At 46.3% G+C, this 8,012-nt stretch overlaps 2 pseudogenes; one reads left to right on the top strand and one right to left on the bottom strand.

The window, feature by feature from the left end:
* Positions 1-1,890: 1,890 nt before the first annotated feature.
* Positions 1,891-2,004, bottom strand: LOC136646108 (5S ribosomal RNA; annotated as a pseudogene).
* A 5,812-nt stretch (positions 2,005-7,816) lies between these two features.
* LOC136646965 (5S ribosomal RNA) lies at positions 7,817-7,933 on the top strand (annotated as a pseudogene).
* Positions 7,934-8,012: the final 79 nt, after the last annotated feature.

Consider the following 8,012-nt stretch of genomic DNA (forward strand, 5'->3'; position numbering starts at 1 on the left):
CTGCCCTTCCTCCTGCTCGGATGGAGTTGTCCTGTTGATGGTCCGTTCCTAAGTGATTTGCACAAACACAATTAACTTTGTCCCAATAAGGATTACATAATAACAGCTCTGGATTGAATCGCTCCCAAGTAGCATGCAAGAGAGCTCCCTGCCAAGAGTTCTTTCCAGCTGGGCTGGCTGAGGCTTACCCTAGCTAAGGTGGAATGCTTGGACGCAAACCAGATTCGTCCCATTGACTTCAGTGAGACTTCCCTGGCTGGGCTCAGAGAATTTCAGGGCCAAATTATACTTCATTTTAAACGTATATTTTTGCCCCGCACGACTGTTTTGGATAGCTAAGCAGCAGCTGCAGGGGCCTAGTCAAGTCTGAGATTGCAGACTGGGATTGTAGCATTTGGGGAGGGGGCACTGAATGGCAGGGGTGAAATCTGCCTCTGATAGCTGATAGCAACTCTGCTGACACAGTTTGAGTGCATGGAGTTAAATCGCTCCTCTCCACATGCTATAGTTTCACTTAGGGCCTCTGAGAGGAATTTTATCAGGGGGTACAATATTTCTTTTGGGCCCCTTCCCAAAGGGGAGGGGGCGAAACAGGGTTGGGGGAAGGGTGGCAGCAACTGGAATAGTCTTTGGAGTCCAGGTCTACAGGATTTTTCAATGCAGAACCTCGGTCTACCTGCGTCAATATCATAGTACTCATTTAGCAAAAGTGCTAAACAAACTTTAGCAGCCCAATCCTACCTAAATCCCTGTGTGGCAATGCTGCAACCCACGGTAGATTTTTGGCTGCTGGAGGTCTCTTCAGGGTAAGGGGACATGTGTCACGGCCACTATGGGTCAACTTGGACCTGCATGCACCTGTGATATTGCTGTGGCGTCAGCAGCCAGTAATACGGAAAACCAAATGCACTCCTAAATCTCTCTAAAATCTTTTAAATATAGAAAATCATTGCAGGAAATTAGCACCATTGTATTTAGGCTCACACTAGTATGGAAAGTGTCCTGTGTGTATCAAAACTGACTTCTGCAGCAGCGGTAGCCCCGCAGCTGTGTCCCTGAGCCCCCATACACTCCTTCAAGGTAAGCAGATTCACAAGACAAAGAGTGAGGGGCTCCGTTTTCCCTCCAAATTCTGAGGGGCTCCATTTTCCCCTCCAAATTCTGAGGGGCTTCAGGTTTTAGGGGGGGCCAGCCAATCAGAGGGCCAGGAGTTGGGGACAGAAGAAAGATCACAAGGCCTTAGATTTTGTCGCTCTCTTCTGTGCGCTTCTAATGGGGTCAGAGAGGGAGAGCCACTCTCTGGGGTCAGAGTGGAAGGGTGCTGGAGAGAGCCACTCTCTGGGGTCAGAGTGGGAGGCTGCTGGGGCGAGTCACCCTCTGGGGAGCAGTATGGAAGGCTACTGGGGAGAGCCACTCTCTGGGGTCCAAATGGGAGGCTGCTGGGCAGAGCCCTAGGGACATAGAAAGGGACCCGGTCTCAACCAGGACAGAGTGTCAGGTTATGTTCATGTGGGTCTGTACTCCCCTTCCAGACGTTGGGAGCTCTTGTCCCCTCAACTCAAGCCAGGCTCTTGGCCTAGTCCAGCAGTGCTTGCGCAGGTGAGGCTTCCCTGCAGAGCCAGCACCATCCAGGGGACATTAACCTGTGAGGAAGCAAGCCTGTTTACATTTTTTTCCTCATCTCTTAATAAAACCTTTTTGTTTAAAACCTCTGCTGTGTTCCTGGATCAGTGGATTTGTTAGCCTCTCTGCCCTGCAGGTATTGGTGGTTGGCAACCTTCAGTCTCGAAAGACTATGGTATAAGCCTACAGCACCCGGTATTCCCAGGCGGTCTCCCATCCAAGTACTAACCAGGCCTGACCCTGCTTAGCTTCCGAGATCATGGTATAAGCCTACAGCACCCGGTATTCCCAGGCGGTCTCCCATCCAAGTACTAACCAGGCCTGACTCTGCTTAGCTTCCGAGATCAGACGAGATCAGGCATGTGCAGGGAAACTGCAGGTATTACAGTCATCTGAACAACCCTGAATAGCATTCTTGGGCAGGGGTTTTGCCCAGGCCAGGGAACCCTTCTGGGAACCAGATCTCTTGGGCTGGTGGCAGCAAACTAGATCTACCAGGTTTTGTCCCACCGACCTGCACGTCTGTACTGATTGGAAGAGTGGGGGATAGGAAGGGGCTGAGCGCTTGGCACTAGGCATCACTGCCCTGGATCCGTGGGTGGTTGCTAGAAGTCTCCCACCTCTTCCATGACATGATGGCAACGGTGGGATCTGAACACTGTCAATCACTGATGAACATGGCAGAATAATTTTGATTTGATTTTTGATTTGGCATTTTTGCATTTTGGCAATTTTGGAGAAGAATTGCTAGATTTCCCAAAGGTACAAAGAGCTTGAAAATGACTGGGGGAAGACAAGCAGTCATTTTGTTTATTTCTATCTCTTGGGTTCAACCCAATGCAGTGGCATAGCTAGAGAGGTTGCAAAGCACTAAGTTTTGCAGGGAGTCTCAGTTCAGCATGCAAGTGGCCCCTCCTTTTGGAGCCAGGCATACACCTCTGTTTTGCTCCCCCACCCAGAATGGCTCTGAGGGGGAAGGGCCACTTGCACACTGCTGTGAGGCTCCCTGCAAAACTTACACCACTGGGGAAGGGTGGGAGTGATGCTGCAGGACTGAGGCCTGTACTTGGCCCTGTATTTAATTATGCCCAATCCCCTCCTCCTCCCTTGTCTGCCATCTTGCAGCCACAGCCAGCGTCCGTGAGAAGAGACCTGAGCCACAGTCTGACAACTTTGAGTATTTCCAGGATAAGGAAGATGACTTGCAGAGGAACTACAACGACCGTGCCTATCTCAGCTCGGAAGACTTTGCCCAGGATGACAGCCGCACAGGTATGGGCAGTGCTGTGATTCAGTATATGCAATGCAGCATTGCAGACTGTGGCAGTGAGGTTCTCAGAATTTGGGTTCCTGAGAATCTCAGTTTTCATTTTGACATGTGCCTTTTAAAAGAAATCAAGTTTCTATCCCTTCTGGTTGCAGAGACGTCCTCGGAGAAATATCAGTAATGCTTGCAGAATTATCAGACGTCAGACTGATGACTGAATAGGGGATGGGGGCATTGGTGTAGTTGTGGGGGTAAGTACTTCAGGCGCCATGTAAGTGGCCCCTCCCACTTTCCGTCAGCGTCATTCTGGGCAGTGACAGCATCTCCTGTGCCTTGCCGTTGCTGCCTGGAACGGCACTGATGGCAACTGGGAGAGGCCGCTTACATGGTGTGCTGCAGCACCTGCAGTACTTACTGTGCTGGCCTCTGTAGCTACGCCACTGGATGCGGCCGTAGCTCAATGGAAGAGCACCTGCTTTGCATGTAGAAGGTCCCAGGTTGAATCTTTGGCATCTCCAGCAAAGCTGGAAAAATCCCTGCTTAAAACCCTGGAGAAACACTGCCAGTCAGTATAGAGACCATTGTGAGCTAGATGCGCCATTGGTCTGTGTGAGGCAGCTTCATATGTCCAATAAGATTTGCAGTATTGGAAGTGGAGGCATTGATGCCCTTTGCCGCTCCACATCTCTAGAGGACCTCTCAGAATAAAATTGTAGGATGCATGATGCAAATTAGAGGGATCATGGACAAGTGTGGATAATGGAAGTGGTAGCAGAATCCAGCTTTTCCTGATACAGAAGTTGGTCAGCCTAGGGCAGAAATTTTTTTTTTTAAATTGAAAGAAAAAGACTTAACACAACAAACAAAACATTGAAGACATATTCAGGTCCAGCCTTGTTATATTTTTTATACACGGATTTGACTCAACACGAATGGCCACTGCAAATGAGAAGGAATGTGCTGATCCCTGGAGAAGCGGAAAAATTAATCCCTTTAAAATCAGTTTAAAAAACTGAACAGTCCTTTAACAATAGCCTCCTTAATGAGAGAGAGGGGGGGGCAGCTGGCTGACAATCCATCAATCCTCTCTCCAGGTGACCCCTCCCTTCCCCCTGAGCACGTGAAAGAAAGGTGATCACTTTGCATTGGTGAAGGGAGGGACTGAGTGAAGTGAAGGACTGACTGATGGATTGTCTTCTTAATTATTCTTATCTTACATCAGAAGGTCAGCAGGGCTGTTTTTAAATCACCTGAGCAAAGAAACTTTGTTTTTTAAATTGATTTGCTATAGTGCGTTTTTTGCCATCCACGGAACCCATGAGAATAATGAGGCTCAACCTGTACATACATTTGAGGGTGTAGGATATCATATGTCACTTTTACTAATGAATCATTCCATATCTCCTAATCCAATTTCTCTTCTACTCTTACCCCTTAATATCATTTATCAGTCATATCATATGATATATACTATATCATATATGTAATACATTCATCTAAATGTCCTATATTATACTTTCTAAGTATTCATTTTCAATCAAGCGTAAAATGGTTTCCATTGCTCATTCTGAGTCGGTTTTCGCTATTGACCCAAGATCTCTGAAAGTCTGTCCATTTCCGCAACATCCATTATTTCCTCTATTAGTTCATCCTTCGTTGGGATTCTAAGGTCTTTCCAATATCTAGCATACAAAATCCTTGCAGCTGTTAATATCATAATGACTAAATACACAACATCTTCTTTATCTATAATATCCAAAGTAATATTAAGCAGAAATAATTCTGGTTTCAACGGTATAGTAAATCTTGTATTAAACTCCTTGCCATTCTCCAATATAGTTGCATTTTTTACATGACCACCACATACGATAAAAAACCTGGAGCAGAATTTTAATGTATTTTTTAGCATACATTACACTAAGGCAGTGTTTCTCAAACTGTGGGCTAGGACTCACTGGGTGGGTTGTGAGCCAATTTCAGGTGGGTTCCCCCCCCCCCCATTCATTTCAGTGTTTTATTTTTAATATATTAGACTTGACGTTACCATGGTATGTGACTGCATTTGGGGAAATGTTACACATCTGTACTTTTAACAGGCTACTATGTCTATACTTTTAACAATGACAGTAAATGGGACTTAGTCCTGGGTAAGTTGGGTAGGATTGCAGCCTAGGACTGTTAAAAGTTTTCCTGCTTAATGGTGTCACTTTTGGTCATGATATCACTTCCGGTGGGTCATAAGAACATAAAAAAAACATAAGAACAGCCCCACTGGATCAGGCCATAGGCCCATCTAGTCCAGCTTCCTGTATCTCACTGTGGTGATGGCGACTGGCCTGGACGCCTTTAAAAGGGGATTGGACAAGTTTCTGGAGGAAAAATCCATTACGGGGTACAAGCCATGGTGTGTATGTGCAACCTCCTGATTTTAGAAATGGGCTATGTCAGAATGCCAGATGCAAGGGAGGGCACCAGGATGAGGTCTCTTGTTATCTGGTGTGCTCCCTGGGCATTTGGTGGGCCGCTGTGAGATACAGGAAGCTGGACTAGATGGGCCTATGGCCTGATCCAGTGGGGCTGTTCTTATGGTTTTTTTAATGTTCTTATGACAGATTCTCAATCTAAAAGTGGGCCCTGGTGCTAAAAGTTTGAGAACCATAGCACCAAGGCATCTCTGTGCCTTCAGCTGAACAGAAACCTGATTCTCATGTAACTCCAAACCATGACAAGCAATATAGGATACCTATGTAAGATATAGGAATCATGAATACTTTAATTCTGTGAAATCCTGGATCTTGAGAAACATGTACAAATCCTTAAACATGTATATCGCTGTTGTTTGTTATCAAATTGCTTTTCTATAAAGATTTTAAACATTGGAAAGAAAAAATTGTGTTTTCCATGATAGACAACAGTGACTCTTGTATCATCTTCATCTCTTTGAGAACTGTGGCTGTTTCTAGCCCTTACGAACTTATTCTTTGCCTCTATGAGCTTATTGAATTGCTTGCACCTTATGCAGGATCACAGAAATTACCTTTTTGCTCCCCAGATTTTCTGGCCTTGCTGACTGGTGGCTTAGAGCCATGGGTGCCTGCGACCAGTGCTGTGGCGAAAGCCAGGTTCACTCTTATGCGCACTTCCTTGCTCTTCTCCATCACTTACGAGAGGTGGGTTTCTCTTTTTCTTAGTGCACTGTGAAGGCTTTGAGCCCATATGAAGGTTCATAAAAAAAATTCAACCTTTCTGGGATTGTATCATTTAGAATTCTGGCATGGGGTGTGTGTGTGACATTTTTTGAACTTAAAAGCCTGGAAAGGAGTGGATAGATCCTGGTGCAGTTCCCCCCCCTCCCCACCCTGCCCCCCTTCTTGCCCATGATAGGCCTCCACTGCCAACTTACCAGCTCTGGTAGAGGCTTTGGGTGCCTCTGCTGTATGCATCATGCTGCCACCCATTTGTGGTAGCCGCCCACAAGCATTCAACAGTGGTCCAGCTTTTGTCATAACAGGCCTTGCACTGCCAGAACACTAGTTCCGTCAGTGTAAGGCAGGGGTGTCCAAAGTTTTTGGCAGGAGGGCCACATCATCTCTCTGACACTGTGTTGGGGGCCAGGGAAAAAAAGAATTAATTTACATTTAAAATTTGAATAAATTTACATAAGTTTACATAAATGAATATATTAAAGATGAACTTCTATGAATTAATGCAGGTCTTGCAATATCTCAAGGCCTATAAAAGACCTTGCACAAAGCAAGGCTGGCCTTTCCTTTGCTGCCGCTACTGCATCACAGAGTGAAACAGCAAGCAGTGGAGGGAGCCCTCATTCCACAGCTTACAAAAGAGGTCAAACAGTTGCCCTCATGCTGAGAGCAGTTGTGTTGGGCCAGTGCGGGCGTCAACAAATCTCTGGAGGGCCAGAGACTCATTGGAGACTGGGGGCTCTCTGAGGGCCGCATTGAGAGGCTTCAAGGGCCGCAAGTGGCCCCAGGGCCGGGGTTTAGGCACCCCTGGTGTAAGGTCCCGATAGGATTGAGGCCTTGGTCTATCCTTTTTGGTTTGTTTTGGGTTCACCTGCCTCTTCTTTTAGTGTCTTCTTCCATATTGCATCCAAATGTTTATATAAGTAATTATACAAGCACCCTTGCCTTTATTTAAGTAAATATTATTACTATTGTGTAAGATGTCTTGGGGCAGTGGCCTGGATGAGGTAAAATTTGTTATTATTGGGCTCTGTATATTTCAAATTATCTCACACTTACATGTAAGTCATTCATTTTTAGAGTTCAGTGCATTGTAGAAAACAGAAAGGAAGGAAGGAAGGAAGGAAGGAAGGAAGGAAGGAAGGAAGGAAGGAAAGTGCCTGGGGAAGCTGTATTCCTCATCTTTGGAGGCTTCTGAAGAACTTGGAGCTTCTAAGAATAACCTGGTAGAAGTGTGACCAGCCAAATGGAGCACACTCCATTTGCCATACACTTTGTCTATACTTTGCGACTCCACTGCAAGTGGTGGAAACAGGGGGCATCTTCCCAATTGGGGGAGAGGCTGCAATGGGATAGAATGGGGGGGGGGGGCAACAGCAATGGCCATTCCAATGACTGCCCTTTCTTGTTGCCCAAATGGCATCATGTAGGGCTGGTTCAGGCAATATGCTGCATTCCCAAACTGGCCTCATGGCCAGATTACAGGTGTGTGCATTCGTACAGAGCTCACATCCTGACCTTTCCCCTTTACAGTACTTCCTTCTTATTCTGTAAATGTATGGGGGGTGATGGTGGTTCATCTGAACAGCTCTTCTATACACGCTGCTCTAAAAAGCCGTTAAAATTAGGTTTAACAGCAGATGACAATACCACCCTCCCCATGCAATTAGGGAGAGGAGTAGCTAGGATGAGTGTATGTTTGCAATTGCAAGTGGCCAGGAGTGACAGCAACTGTTACCCTGCACATGCCCAATCTCATCTGATCTTGGAAGCTAAGCAGGGTCAGGCCTGGTTAGTACTTGGATGGGAGACCGCCTGGGAATACTGGGTGCTGTAGGCTTATACCATAGTCTTTCAAGGCTGAAGGTTGCCAACCATCTTAGTTTGGGAGTCTAGTATTGTCTGAACTGGCCCATGCT

The sequence above is a fragment of the Tiliqua scincoides genome, chromosome 3 (genome assembly GCF_035046505.1).
Source record: "Tiliqua scincoides isolate rTilSci1 chromosome 3, rTilSci1.hap2, whole genome shotgun sequence".
Taxonomy (NCBI): domain Eukaryota; kingdom Metazoa; phylum Chordata; class Lepidosauria; order Squamata; family Scincidae; genus Tiliqua; species Tiliqua scincoides.